This window comes from Homalodisca vitripennis, chromosome 4 (assembly GCF_021130785.1).
Source record: "Homalodisca vitripennis isolate AUS2020 chromosome 4, UT_GWSS_2.1, whole genome shotgun sequence".
NCBI classification, from domain to species: Eukaryota; Metazoa; Arthropoda; class Insecta; order Hemiptera; family Cicadellidae; genus Homalodisca; species Homalodisca vitripennis.
Genome location: NC_060210.1, coordinates 37,837,490 through 37,850,789, shown reverse-complemented (window position 1 = coordinate 37,850,789; position 13,300 = coordinate 37,837,490). Strand labels below are relative to the sequence as shown.

Genomic DNA, 13,300 nt, shown 5'->3' with positions numbered 1-13,300 from the left:
ACTATACAGAATACAAAAGTTTACTGGGTATAGTACAAATTATATCAATGTGATTAGACCAATTAAGGGGAAAATCTATTTTGAGGCCCAGGAAATAAAATTTTTTACGTTATCAATTACAGCCATAATTTCAGATTGAGGGACCTGTGGACGTAAATAGACAAAAGTCTTCTCAGTATTTAAATCGAGACCGTTTTGTGTGAACTATGACTTTGATTTATTAAATTAGACTTAAAAAAATGATTAGAAAAACATTAAAAAATGCGCAATAACGTCTCTGCAGTGTGATTTGCATATTGAATTGCAGAAATAGGAATAATATTATATCAAGATCATTGATATAAAATGAGCAACGAAGGGCAAAGAACAGATCCTTTTGGGTACGGTTTTCGTTATCAGTCAGGATATCTGACTTTGTTACACCTGTCTCATTAGTTACTTGTACGCACTGGAAAAAATATGTAAGATATGATCTGAACCATTGTTGTGCGATGACTCTGTATCAGATATCTCGAATTTATAAAAAAAGAACATTGACATCATCAAAAGCTTTACTAAGACTGCAAAATTCCAACTAAATATTGATGACAGATGAGGCTTCATGAATAATTTTAAAAAACCTCTGCAATTAAATTAAAAACTAACTTGTTTCTGATGAACCCAAACTGTGCTTTAAATAAGATAATTATTGGATGTAACACATAACACTATGTCATGGACAAACCGTTCAACGATTTTACTTCTTGCTGAAATGATTGAAATTGGTCTGTAGTTATGAACACAAAACTTATAACCTATCTTGAAAACTGGAGTAACAGTTTAAAACTTAATATATTATATACGTATACCTTGTGAATAGATTTACTAAACTACGTTGTTTCTGGAAACGTAAGAGATTAAGCCTCTCTCTTTATAAATGTAGGATAAATATTAAATACATCATTAGCTGTTATAAACTCTATGTTCTATTAACCAGTTCAGCATCCAGTATATTCTATTAAAAGTTCCTGTACTGAAATGCATTACCATGTAATGCATAGTGGTGATAGCGTGTTAGTAGTGTATTAAATAACGCCACTTAGGTAGCTGTATTATTAGGCAGAGAAAGCCTAAATTGCAGTTTCCTAGGAGCTACTTACATGTGTAGCAAAATAAGGACTTCAGGTGTACCCATCTGGTGGTCTCTAGTTGACCTCTGACAACGCATTCAACGCGAATCCTATAAATAATGGACTTCAATTAACATAATTTACTAAAGGTTCGGAAGCAGTGTGTGTTGCATATGTCGACACTAGTCACTGTGGCGTACGATTGTCAGGGTGTACAAATCGTATACTATGGTAATGTAGTGTTGAAATCTACTACGTTATCTACCAAAGATTACGGAAGCAGTGTGTGTTGCATATGTCGACACTAGTCACTGCGGCGTACGATTGTCAGGGTGTAAAAATTGTATACTATGGCTAAAGTAATGTTGAAATATATCACGATAGCTACCAAAGGTTCGTAAGCAGTTTGTGTTGTATTTTGGAGCGAGATAGATTGTTCACATTGTATAGTATAGCTAATGTATTGTAAACATGCAATAAATTAGCTAGGAAATGTTATGGAAGCAATGCGTTTATTATATGCCGACACAAGTTACTGCGGAACTGAATAGCCAATAGTAGTTAATATAAAGTTTTATTGATTATTTTACGTTGCTTTAATATTTATTAATATATATTAATAGTTTATTCCATGTTTTGATTTATTGTAAAAGTAGTTCATCTTGAGGCAACGAAGAAAGAAAGGATATTCCGTAAGATTAAGTGTAGTAAATAATATGTCGTCTTACCGGCGTCGCGTCACCTAGTAAACTAAAGATGTTAGTCCTTCAATAATTAAAAAAGGACATTGTACATTTCCTTACTAGTTTATTGCTAAGTAATGGCAGTTTACGTAGACACCTCTAAACAATTTGTATAATTTCATTATTAAATTAATGTTTTTTAAATTATCTGTATTCTGTTAGAATCATATATATTAAGGACAGTTAAATCAAGAACCGAATGGAATAAAAATCATGATTATTTAATTAATATATTGCATTGGTATAATTCTAGCCATTAAAAACATGCGTGATAAAAACTTTGAAAAACACAAACCAGTATTTTTTAAATTTTATCATTGTACTCTTTTAACTGTTATATATGAACTGTTTTATCATAGAAAGAAGTATTAAAGGTTTTGGGAAATGTCTAAAATAACTTAACGGTTTGCAGAGTTTGTTAAAAAAATGAATAAAAATATATTTTTGGAATAAGGAGCTAATGGATTTAGAAGGTATGGTTACTCAGAGGAACTCTTCTTTTGCAACTATTTCCTGATTGACTCAAGGAAAGCGACTATTACCATCACTAACACTTTCTACCATATTGTGAGTATCTTGCATGACTAATGAGAACGCGGATGCTGATGTAGTCGATTTACGCCAACGGTGAGGGTTTCACTGGAGTTCTCAGAAATGGCGAAAGTATTTCGTGGAGTTTCGTACAAAGGTGGCATTGTCCACGATGATCGGCCACTAGGAGAATAAAGAAGTGTTAGTAACCCACAGAGTGTGGTCAGCTGACGGGTCACAGGTTGGCCAACTCTCCTCTTGTAGTTACTGAACAATTCAATAGAACTCAGCAAGTATATACAAACTCTACAAACCGTTAACGTATTGTAGACATTTCCCAACACCTTTAAATACTTCTTTTGGTAATCGAAAAAAAAGTTCATAGATATGAGTTAAAAGAGTTTAATAATAAGATGTAAAAGAGACTAGTTTGCAGAAACTCTTCCTTATATTTTATTCCTTCCTTCCTTATATTTTCTAAGTGAATATGATGTACGTTGCTAATGCAGTATATTTATTAAATATTATAATTTCTGATGTATGTACGTTAATAAAGCCTTTTATTTGAGGGGCTGTAAAAATGGTGTTTTCCTCTAGGTCCACGTGATATCTGAAATACTGACTAACCTAGAAACACGGAAATTTGGAAGATATGCATTTATTTGTAAGCAATATTGAGTAGATGGTGGTGCATGTCACTTCATGAGATTTGGCTGAACAGTAGTGATCATTTTTACATTAGTCCTAGGGTAAACATGTTGTAAAGATATTTAAAAAGTTCTCGTATATCTGCGAAACCATAAATGTTAGGCTTACAAGCCTCCGTAAATATTGTTTTATATTTTTCAGTTAAACAGTTAAAACAGGGGTTTGGAAAAACTGGTGCATTTGTTTGTACGATATGGAAGTAATTTATGTATAATGTGTATAAATAGCGACTGTGGCTGGGCTCAGGTAGTTTTACACCAACATACACCACGAACTCAAGTGCAGGCAGGGGATAGGACCTGCCACATTTCTGCCCTATTGAAAAAATAACACCAACCAACGCATAATACACTCAAATTTTCACAGTGTATTGCTTAGTCAAGAATCTAAGACCGAATGACCCGGGACCGGAAACAGAAGATTACTGGCTTGACCCCAAACCTCGTGCGTGCGTATCAACTTTAGTGATCTATATCCTAATTTGTTTCATACCATGGCATAAAACTATTGTATTCATAAATGAGTGGATTAGAAACATAGAAGTTGAGTACGTATTCCCACTTCGAGAGTCCTGGAAACACATCAAGATAGTACAAAGGTATGGAATAAAATGATTCCAAGGAGTCTTGTGGTATGATGAGCGATTTATTTTGACATCTGAAGTGGTTGACCACGTCTGTGGTTGGAAGACCCGGAAGCTATAATTTTTACAACTTTGTGGCGGGTGATTGGTTGTAAAGCTCAGCGTGTGACCGACTTTCACGCTTTGTACGACCCCCTGGCTGATAGTCTTGTAACCCCTGGACGCCCCAATCAGACAGGTTTACAGCGGTTTTACTGCTCTTCTGATTACTTTCTCCATATGACCATAAAAGTCGGCGCGTTTATCGAATCGACGCCCGGGCGACAGACGGCCACTCCGCGGTAAAACAGATCTGGCCTCTGCTCTTTGTGCTCACTTACAGTTGATACATGGTTCTCTGTGACACCCCTTTCATTTCTCGTAGCTTGGAGTTGTTCCAATGCAGTAAACGTATGATTGGTAGTTAGATTATACAGTTCTTGCCATTGTTTCATAGCATTCGTATATTTGAAGTGATAATAATATAAAATTGTTGCGCCGCATAAAACACGTTATGGATTGAACATTCTATTCTAATACCATTATGGATTATTTTTTAAATTGTAAGACTTTCTTTAAGCGAAAACTACCGACCCGTTTTGAAATTTGGCAAAAATGTTGTTATCCTTTACTAGTACTCCACCTCACTGAAAATTGAAAAGTACATTAGTTGAAAGAAATACGGATAAAATATAGCAAAAGAGTTTCCACTATGGTATTTGTTTTGATTTTCCTGGTAAAGATCATAGCAGTGGAGAACTACGGTTTGAGCTAAGGCCGTTATTTAGTGATTAAAATAACATAACTGTAAGTTCTGTGGAAGATCACAAGGTACTCAATTTACTATTTTGTAAGATTTCGGTTTTATAACATCAAACCCTAAAGTTGGAGTTCGTGTCTTCCTTCAAGAAATCACTACGCATAATATGAACACAGGTGCATGCAATTTGGTACTAAGTTTTTTTACTTTATAAATGTTAAATACATATTTTTTATTATTTAAAGACAAAAACACGAATTTTGTCGTATACAGATCGTAAAGGCCATAAATTAAACGAAAGAAAGCGAACCAGTTTCTTGAAGCAGCTAACTTGTAGGAGAACGTGAGACGCATGGCTGGTGATCATTGATGCCTCAGTCGTCCGTTGCTTATACATAATACAAATTCTTTAATTTTAATTTCCCAAGTATTTTAATATTTACTGTAGTTATTATTATGTGGACTGTAGTTATTAATAATCCAAAAGCGGTAGTAAATCATGAAACACTGCGTTTGTATTTATAAACTACTACAATTATTTTGACACAAATGTAAAGTATTTATGTATCCTGTTCATGTGAGAGCTTCAATTGGTTAATTTAAAATCAGAGCTGTTTGCTAAGAACTTAATCTAATCATTCTTAAAGTGTTGCGTCATTATCCATGTTGAGGATTGAAGTGAAATACGTTTTACTAGTAATTCTTGAAATCTTTGCAAGTTATGAGCCTTACCTGGACTTATATCAGCACTAAACTTTCTGTGTTATAAAATTTAATAAATTTATCTCCAATGGGGTACAATATCTAGTATTGAATGTTCAGCATACTGAGTTTATGAAAGTGAATTTGTCATAATTAGTTTATATTATGTATTTTAACTTCTTTAATAAAGTTGATGTATTTGAAAATATTCTAGAAGTAAATATAGAATGATTATTCGGAATAATCCTGACATGGCTATACATATTTGTAGCAACTTATGAAAATAAAAGCTGTTCCAATTTCGTTATTATTTTTATTTTATTTTATTTATTGAGTCAACGGTAAACCAATTTGTATATATCATGTATATCTAAGCAACAGATGGCATGCCAGACATTAACAAAACTAAATAAATATCGCCAACACTTAATTGTAGATAAGAGAAAACAATGTTATAGAATAAAAAATTACAACATAATATACATATAAATTATATCTAATATGAAAATAAATATCAAAATCAATTAATTATAAATAACATGAAAAATTATAAGTATTAAATTTAATGTACCACATAATAAATAACTAAATGTACCACCTAATAAATAACCATTAATAAATAACATCTATTAAATAATAAATGTACCATCCAAATAAATAAAAAATAATTTAATTATAAACAAAAGGAAAGAAGAGTATGTAAAAAACAAAGCTCATTTCCCAATATATACGTCAAAATATTTAATAACGGCTAAATTTACATCGATCTATAATGTTCATTAAATTTACATTTTCTTCCTACGAATGGCAAAGCATATTATCGCAAGCAAAATCTTCTCACAAACCTCTTGACCATTACGTGAAGGTGAACGTGCATTTTGTTAGCGGCTATAATTTGTAATGGCCGATTAGCAATTCATTAACAATTGGCGGTCGTGTATAATGGCGAGTAATGATTGATAGGGAAATGTCAAGAGCGGAACACGGCGTGCTCGCCGACAACAGACTGCGGACGGAACCGTGTGGATATGTGGGCCAAGGACTCGTCCGCCCCAGGCTAGCAAAGTCGCTGACTCGCATTGTCTCGCAAGACGCCGGAGAAGTCATAAGAAATCTGCCAGACCACTTGTTATACAGTTCATTGTTAGTTTTTGTTCGCCTTCGGTGAGGTCTTGATGAGTTTTAAGCGAGTGAATTCATAGCTGCGTTTTACGAGAAAATTACGGCGAGCACTTCCCTGGGTTGTTCGCTGGTCGTTAGCGCAAACGTTTCCCAGTAATTGCTCGGCGACAAAGAGTAATGAACTGTTAACTAACTAACCTTGTTGCTTTAAGGTTGTCTATGCGATGGATTCATCGGATCGAACCAGTCTGTTAAGACAAGAGTTATCAACGGTTTACATCTTACTCTGCTGTCTTGTAACAGTCAAAATTTAAATGTACACAGTAAATGAACCTGATTGTTCCTGGTGATTTATTCAGTATTTTCAAAGTAGCTAATTTTTAAAAGGAACTTAATTTTGTATATATATAAATGTACTATGCACGTATTTTTAAAACCATAAACAGTGTAATATCAGTATTGTAAAGTATAACCAGTACAACCGACTTACGGTCAGAAATTATGGTCAATACACAACCAAACGTGTTTTAGTTGTTTTCATAACTGTTATAGGTTATTAATGAAATGTCTAAAATATTTTTTTATACAATAGTGTGAAAACTTAAAATTTTAAACACTCACTTGATAAGAAAGCCTAAAAAAGCACTTGGAATGCGTAGGCTATTACAATGATTTATCATAAATTTAAATAATTTTATTTTGTGATTGATTTATCATTAATTTTAAGTGAGACTGTGGAAAACTCATTTCTCTACACCCGGCTCCTAATTTTAATCTCGAACGGCTTTGTTAGATGTTTCGGAATAGAATATATTCGAACATGAGTTTAAAACACATTTTTGATTAAATACATCAATGATTGAAATGTATAGTGTTTTATATTTTTAAACTTTAGAAAATCTGGGACTGAATATACGTTTTTGGATTTCAAACATAAAATTTGGAGTAAATAATCTCTATAACTTCCTTCAAATTGCTCATTACTGAGTACAGTGGTCATTATATCATTATATACTATATCTGTTTCATTATACTTTTCATTTGACAATCAAAAAACGAAGCGATCAAAGTTATGGGATTACAATTAACTTGGCTTGAATATAATCTGGATTTTGACAATTTAAACATGGGGTGAAAACAAACAATATTATGACGCTGTTCTAATTGTATCAATCTTAACACTGTGTAGTTGTAATCCCCACTAAAAGTGATATCTAGACAGGATTGATATCTATTATGAAAAACATGATTAGAAGAATACAAGTTTGATAGTTCAGTTCTGTCAGACAAAGCCATATCTGACAGAATTAAAACTAATTGAACAGATATCGCTTTATCTGACAGAATTGAACTATCTGAAAAAGTAAATTTTTAATGTGGAAGAAAAAAGCATACTGAGCGTCTCCTAAATATTACTTATAATCTACATTTAAAATAACTTACTTTAAATTTGCACCTATTTTGTCTGAATAAAATATTGCATTTTTGTCTTTATATAGCCACGAATTATTAAACATACAAAAAAGGCTTCTGCACTGCTAATAAAACAACGAACTGCTAACAAAAAGAATGCCAAATTACATATATTACAACAATTTATTAGTTAAGCATCATTGTTAGAAAGTTACAATTTACAAGATTACAATTAAAAGATTCATTTACTTCATCAATTAATACAGATAGTACTTACCATCATATGTAGTTAGTAGCTAGGAAATTCACAACCCTACTATTTTAAAACTATTGTGTAATAGCTCGCAGCGAATCGTTGGCTTAATAATGTGAAACAATCTCAGAGCGGCTGAACTAAACTACCCTCTTAGTTATGGGAAAGTGTAAATTATAGGGAAGACACCAATTTGGCGCTAAATAGAGTTAGGGTTAACACGAGTCTTCAATAACACCCGGTCAACCATTACGCTACGCTGGGTAGTCCTTCTTTTCTCACGACTCTTTAGTGAGAGTGAGAGGAACTAACTATTGAACTCCTAATTATATTCTCTCACGCACGCACTTGCATTCACGCAAATGGACGGGTTTGGTTCCCGGTTGAGGAGCATGAGTTGATTAATTTCTGACATCACATATTTAGGTTGAGTCAACATAATTGTTGTTAGGCTCACGCGACTGTTGCTATAGCTAAAATCCCAGTTTTCCTGTTAACATGTCACTAAATTGTGTTACCACGGTTGAAGCATTTCGGTCTTAATGTGAAGAACCATCTTCGGTCATAATGGTTTCTACTAGTAGAGCTCGGCCACTGCAAGGTTCTCATTCCTTCTGCTCTTCAGTAGCTATTTAAAACTATCATGTTGAAAATTCTGCTACACATTGTGCTGTAAAAGCTTCTCTGATTAAGACTTTATCCATGATACCTGCATATACAAATGTATTTTCTAAAGATAAAATCTTTTCCTAATATATTCTTATCTGTATGCAGTTTTGACGATAATTATTTAGAAAACAGAAATGTCTTAGAAGTTGAGTTTTGTGATGGGGATATTTTTGAATTTCCTATTGTATCGGTAAATTACAGTGTAAAGTTTAGGAAAAACGAAATTATTTTAAATTTAACGTTATATGTGTACAGACCTACTGAGAAAAAGGAAAGTAAATTTTAGAAGAAATAGATAGGGTTATTTTTCTTGTTATGAAAATATTACTTTATAATACGTGGTAAAGTATGTCTCTTGCCATATCTGGCACTGAAGAAGAATGGGATAAACGTTGAATCTCCAATTGAGGCAACGAATCTATTCAATAGCTATTTTACAAGTATTTTGCTTAGTATGGCAGGAGTACATTCTAGAGCATCGGCTGTACATAAATACTCTCACCTTAGTTAATTTTTTGTGTCACCTATGGAAGTTGAACGCATTATTTTGTCCCTGAAATCGAAACCATCGGCTGCTAATGACGAAATGTCGTACTCTTTTGTAAAAAATAAAAAAAACTCATTATTGAATCCATTTCTAATCTCTTTAAATAATTCATGTCGACAGGTATACTTCCAGATATCTTGAAAACTGTTAAAATTGTTCAACTTTTTAAAAAAGGTAATAGAAGCAATGTTAAAAATTATCGACCCGTTTCCCCCTTATGGACTTTGTCGAAAGTGTTAGCTTAAAAAATAGTTTAAATAACACAGATTACTAGACCGTTTAAATAGGTATGATATCTACAATAATCGATCTACAACGCACGCAGTGGGTAATTTTGTTAAGAAGGTGCTGAAACTGTTGGAAAAACTTGAATATACACTGGTAGTTTCTGTGACTTAACGAATGCATTTGACAGGGTGGAACATGATATTCTCTGTAACAAGCTGGAAGTTTATGGCGTGAGGGAAATATCTCTGTCATGGTTCAGATCGAATCATCAGCAGTTTGTGGAGGCGTCGGGGACTCTGAGATGGTGAAAAATAAACCTGGAGGGCCTCAAGAGAGTATTATAGGAACTGTATTATTAATTATTTATATAAATTATATAGTTTCGGGTTTTTCCTTTAGTAAAGCCTTTCTAACGCAGATGACACGACGTTGCTGTTTGGAGTTCCTGATAACCTACAGGCCACAATTCACACTTCTAAACAACGTTACATTGCGAGCTATCAAATAACAACATAGCTTAATTCCGATAAAACGGTTTCAATTTTTAACACGCAACAAAAGTCCTCAATCAATTTCTCTAGATGCAATTGGAGTTAAGGAATGCTCTTCAGTTAAATTCCTTGGGTTAACAGTTGATATTGGACTGTCCTGGTCTCAACATTTCATAGATTTTTGTAGCTAGTTAAATCAAACTTTTTCGAACGTCTTTCTTTCAAGATATTACATCCGTGTATAGACCAGAAAGCATTGTTGCTTGTTTATCATGGTAGTTTATTTTCCTTTAGGTCCTATGAAATAGAAGTTTGGGGTGGTTTATCTCACGCATTTAAGGTTTCCAATGAGCAAAAAAGAGTAGTCCATGATATTTTAGGTCTTCCCCTAGGGGCAGACTTTATGCAGGGGTGTTTTCATAGCATTTAAACTTTTTCCCTTTACTAAGTTTTACATTTTTAACTCTATTTTGCGTGTCTTGAATAACAATCGGAACCTCCAGATAGTAATGGAGATCACAGGTTTTTAACCAGGCACGGCAATGATCTCCTTATTCATAGACGTCGTCTTACTATCTCCGAGGGTCTGGTGTCTCATACTTTTGTTCTTTGATAGGTTACCTTCTGAAGTAAGAAAATGCCAAGGCAAATCATTTGAAAACACATTAAAAATGCTTTGTATTCAGTGAGTATTACTCCTTGGAAGATCTTTTAAGCGCCACATAGTTTTATTTTGTATTAAGCACTATCTGTTTGAATTGTATAAGAAAATGTAAATAGCTTGTATCTTAGCTTGACAGTTGACGTCGGGGATATTCATGCTAACAATGTATCTATTCAGAAATAAATAATGTGAATTTAAGTAATGAAGAAGCTGTTTTTGACACCTGATATCCTGCCTCTTAGATGATGGCCAGATAAACATTCTTTCTATTGAGCTTTCACTCTCCGTTTGGTAAAACTCTATCCAAAGATAAGGAGTAATGCTGATGTATTTGATCCTAGAAATCCGTCCTTTTATCACAAATTACACCTAAAAAGCACCATGGGTTTATATTTATGTCATATGCTATTTACAAATAATGCAAATGTTGGTTAAAAAAGAGTCTTAAGCAGTTGTGTAGAAACCGGATTTACTCCAGGGCCCCGCTCACTTCGGATCCTGCGACCGCAACATTGAACTTGACCTTGCCATTTACTTGTAAAGCGTCCAATTTTCGTAAAGATATGTCGAGAATTGTGGCCGTAATCTTACCGATAGTGAGATATATAATGTTTTATTCAAACACTTGCAATAGATAGATTAAATATAACATAAATATATAACACGTTTCATGTATCTAGAAAATAAGTAATAAGTTTGTAAATACTAATATTTATCAAAATTTCTTCCAGTAAAGAAATACTTATAAGTAATAATTGTGATAGCAAAAATAGAATAACATAAATAGAATAAACCTTTTATACGATCCGTTTACTGTGACAGATGTTTTATTTTTAAACAATCACAAGTTAAGAACCTTTTCAGGAAACATTTGAAACACAAAAAGTAAGTTTCATGTATTTTTAAATAAGAAACGGTACATTTTCATTAATACGGGCGATTGAACTGAAAATAATAATCCACGCACAAGGCAGCATGCACACACTGCATCCTTGAAAGTAGAAATGTGTAAGATAAATTTCCAAGACAACTTGAACTATCTATTAATCTGTGTAGCTCTGCACAATAAATCTTGTTGACGGAAGATAACTGACCTGATCCACACCTGTCGCTTATCACCGGGCTAGATCAGCCAGACGACCACAGGTGATATCGACTCCTGACCGCAGACTAGCCGCAGACAATAAACTGGCCGGCTCGGTAACTGACCCGGCCGCGTACACGCGATCATCTCTCACATAGTCTACTCTTTCCTGCTTCATCACTTCTTGTCAGACATATATGTAAGCGTCATATGAAGTAATAACTTCTCATTTTTATATTTTAGTATCACCTTACTCTTGTATTCACAATTCGGGTTGTGCCATAATGTAAACTGTCCCAACATATGGTGGGGCCTTTCCTTTAATTTTTTTTTAGTTTCTTCACGTTTAGATTAACTGCCAAAAACACGATATGAAAGAGCAATATATCCGTTTTTCATTGTTGAGTCAATTTACAGCGTATCCAGTCTTTGCACTAAATAGATCGTGTGTATTATTATTTAGAAATATAATTTAGTTTATTTTCTGGTGCATTTACCAAGCTATTACAAGATTTGATGGAATTAGTATCATACTGACGTCCTAATTAAATTTTACTTTCTGAACCACTTGCCATAGGATTGGACTGTTTTCCATGTTGAACCATGGGATTCGGCTGAGTCATTTTTGTCTATCTTAATAGGACTTAGTCAGATATTTCTTTTCAATCGCAAAGTTTATTTTGTCTTATTATCTGTCTGTCTGTCTGTCCATAGGCAAGACGTCGTAAGAATGAAACGGACTACAGATTCCAAAATTTCCTCGCAATTACAGCGAATTCACTTACGCGACACATGTCTGGCCAAGGCCTACTCCCATGTATAAATAACAGAATGGCTAAACTAATATGGGCAAAATCTCTGTAAGATGACTGTTAATACCAATCTTAGCAATCACCAGTGATTATGAATATGGTTATTTGAGAAACTACAACAGTTTAACAACGGATCACTTCGAGTACCCATCGATCATCGATCAAAAGCAAGAAGAACACAATTCGTCACGTATAGGCCTATGCGAGATTTACGACTATGAATCTTCAACGCAGCTATAAGAACTTGAGTGGGTGGAACAAAATTCCTGCTAGAGCTGGAGGGCTATGCGGGGTCAAGTAAGTCGTCCACCTCTCACGTGTGGAAATCGAGTGAATTAATCATTGGTCAATGTTGTGGATACCAAAATACATCCCGTAACTCTTCTCTTATTTATATTCTTACTCACCTTCGTCTTCGTTTACGATGCTGGTACCTATTAATGTAGTGTGGATACACTTATCCCACATCAATTCTATACTAGAGCACTCATAAGTTATTATAAAAGTTTTAAATTATTTTTCCCTCCATCTGTTTTTAGTTCTATAATATAATAGTGTTAATTATATACGTATGTGATAAGGTAATTAGGGGTATTTTGTAAATGCATAATTTACAGTCTGTCTATATGCTTTACCAAAATATGTATCATATTTTCATTGTTGTAAATACAACATAAATTTGGATAACATTTTTGGCAGAGCTTTAATGAAGGCTATGCTCAGAGGCATTCAAAATTGCATGAAGCTTTATTTCGATATTGGGAACATCAATCTGTCAACCTGCCTGTGTATTTTTTTCCGCTAAATATATCTAAAAAAACAATTGACCTGTGAACATGAAA

General features: G+C 33.7%; 1 protein-coding gene across 1 annotated transcript in view; it reads right to left on the bottom strand.

Annotated features, from left to right (window-relative positions):
- The window catches only part of LOC124359165 (ras-related and estrogen-regulated growth inhibitor-like), a 223,770-nt gene that overhangs the window by 187,297 nt on the left and 23,173 nt on the right, over nt 1-13,300 (bottom strand). The window lies entirely within an intron of this gene.